The 2,806-nt window shown below is 38.8% G+C and overlaps 1 protein-coding gene across 1 annotated transcript in view; it reads right to left on the reverse strand.

Annotated features, from left to right (window-relative positions):
* Ano5 (anoctamin 5) overlaps window positions 1–2,806 on the reverse strand; it is a 95,930-nt gene that overhangs the window by 63,031 nt on the left and 30,093 nt on the right. The gene's annotated exons all lie outside the window — the stretch shown is intronic.

A 2,806-nucleotide genomic window follows, 5' to 3' on the forward strand; every position in this document is an offset into this window, starting at 1 on the left:
CATAACTGCAAGTAATTCTAACTAAGATTTAAAAACAATGCATTGTTGGTAAGAATTACCTTTGGCCTTAATTATGATATAAGCAGCAAAAATTTCAGAGTGAATATGTTCTTTAAAATCTTCAATATTCATTCTAAGACATTCACATTCAAAAGAGCTTGTCTACCTTGAGATTCCTCTGTAGTTTACAAAGAATAAAATTTTAATAATTTTTTTCTCTGTCTTCAATATTAATGGGAGTAGGTTTATGTTAATGATACAAGGTCTCCCTCAGCAGTCTTTTTCATATGCACCCTTCTTCAAAGTAAGGCAAACTGCGAGTCCAACAAAGTAAAAACTGATAACTGGGGGAGCATTTTCAACATTCTGTTTTCAATATTGAGAAAACAGGTAGCTCTTTCTTTAATAAACACACACCTTTGTAAATCAGATGGTCATCAATTCTCTGAGTTATGTAACATTGATAGTAGTTGTAGTCTGACCGATCAATAAACATGATTTTGAACATTAAATCACTTTGTAATTTGGGGATGGAAGTCAGAAACTTACAAAAAATTGACAGTTCAGTTCCAATTACTTACTTACCTGAACAATCATTCTCTATATTAGTATATATTATATGTACAATACATATGACACTAATGATGTAGAGAATAATTTTAATTTCCCTCTATCTCATTAATTAATTTATTAACAGTGTGTTTGTTTTACATTTAATCACTTGGTAGATTTTGTAATATGTTCAGGATGTTTTATCAACTAAGCCCTTATGCAATTATAAAAATAATTCTATGTAAATCAAAAGTTTAGGCCTTAAGAGTGTTATGGCTAAAGGTGATAAAAACATTTCAATCAATATACTATGCTTCTTACAGCAAAGTTATGACTGAATGAACAATAAAGTGCTTCCAAGGATAAAGCATTTATATTACAAAAATTATGTACAGTAGAAAGGTAATTTCCAGTGTGAGAAAAAATAAATAATAAAAATTTCAACCACTACCTTCATCTGCTTATACATTTTAAATGAGTGACAATGTGTGTCCAATTTCCTTGGTGTTGGTTTTCAGTAAGAGCACACTGGAAAAGGAACTAATGGAGCACATATGACATGTTTTACGTCATCCTTGTCAACCACTGAAGTGGACAGTGAAAAACTACACACAGCAAAGACTTTTGGATGAATTAGAGTAGGGAGTGATTTCAGGAGTGTGGAATATGAAGGGTCTGATGCCTGTAAGCTTCCCACATGAAGATGGAGCTGGCCTTTAAGCTATGCTGCTTTGGAGAGAAGTTTGAACTGGAAAAGTGAGCTCTGTATTTATCAAGACTATGGCTTTAAAACTGTAGGGAAGAATAACATCCTCAGAGGCTGGGTAGACAGCTTGGTGGTCTAAGCACCTGCCTGGCAAGCGTAAGGACCCGCGCTCGATCACCAGTACCACATGCCACGCCTGCCACCAAAACCAGATGTGGTGGCGCACAACTGTAATCCCAGTCCTGGGGAGGCTGAGACAGGAGGATCACTGAGAGTCTAGGCTGCATAGTGAGACCCTGTACCAAATAAATAAGTAAATAAATAAGATTTTTTTAAATTAAAAAAGAATCGTATCATCAAAGAAATCCACACAAGCTAAGATAACAATTAAGAACCATGGCCTTCAGCAATAAAAGAAGGGCTCCAAGAGAAGAAAAGTTTGAGAAGCAACACATGTACTAAATTAAAATTTAAAAAATTAAAAGAATATTAACATTTGAAGAAAAAATAATGTGAATGTTATTATCATCAGTGACATGTCATCCAAGAAGAAGCATTTTCTTTTTACCCTACAATATACCAGAAATTGTTATTGTCCATTGTGTCAAGTCTCTCCAGAGAAATGGAATAAACAAGATGCCTCTATAAATGAAGAGTCTTCTATTCGAAATAAAAGGAAGGGAGAGAATGAGGCATCTTGGAAGACAGGGGAACTCAACATAGGCATGGACCAGCACGATGAGGGCTGCTGCCTGACTTCGTGCGAATACAGTGGTTGGGCTGAAGGCCTGAAAGGGCCAGGTTTAAGAAAAAAAGAAAAAGAAAAGAAAAGAGAAAAAAAAAAGAACAGCAGAAAGGCCTCTGAGAAATGGGTAATAGTGTCAGTGGGCAGGGTGTGAGGACTCCCCAAGAGGGCAGGTAGAGATCTTCACTTGCCCTGGGTAGTTTCCTGACACTTGTTGCAGAAAAGCATTTTGGGTACTTCAGCGAGAGGCACAGGCAGAGTTAGAAAGTGAGAGAAAGTAACAAGAGACAGCTTCAGGAACTGAGAGGAGCACAGTTCTAATGGACACGTGAGGGCGTCAGAGTCGCTCTGCAACACAGGAGGGCACAGCTCTTGAGGTGCTGGGGGAGACTAGGATACAGTGGAGCACTGTCTCCGGTGGACCACTGTCTCTGTTCTCATCTTGCTAAGTGGCTCCAGAAGTCCATATGCCTACTCTGGCCTCCCTGAGGTCACTGATTGCATGTAGGGCAGTCTGTGATGCCGGGGCTCCGCTGGACCCATGGTGGCTGCGGGTCTGCACAGAACTAGGAAACTCTGCACACTCACGGACATTTCTATGCTCCTAAACAACTCTTGGTGTTCTGTGTCTCAAAAGGGGATGAGATATGTTGTTAACTGAGAGCCCATCAGCCTTGTGTTGCTGACTTCTAGAAAGATTGCTCCAGCGATGAAGGTGACTCTGCAGGGCTGGGCAAGGATCTCAAGCGAAGTTTTAAGGTAATACAGGAGAGAGATACAAAATAAAAGTCAACCTTTGCACT

The sequence above is a fragment of the Octodon degus genome, unplaced genomic scaffold (genome assembly GCF_000260255.1).
Source record: "Octodon degus isolate 3935 unplaced genomic scaffold, OctDeg1.0 scaffold00159, whole genome shotgun sequence".
Taxonomy (NCBI): Eukaryota; Metazoa; Chordata; class Mammalia; order Rodentia; family Octodontidae; genus Octodon; species Octodon degus.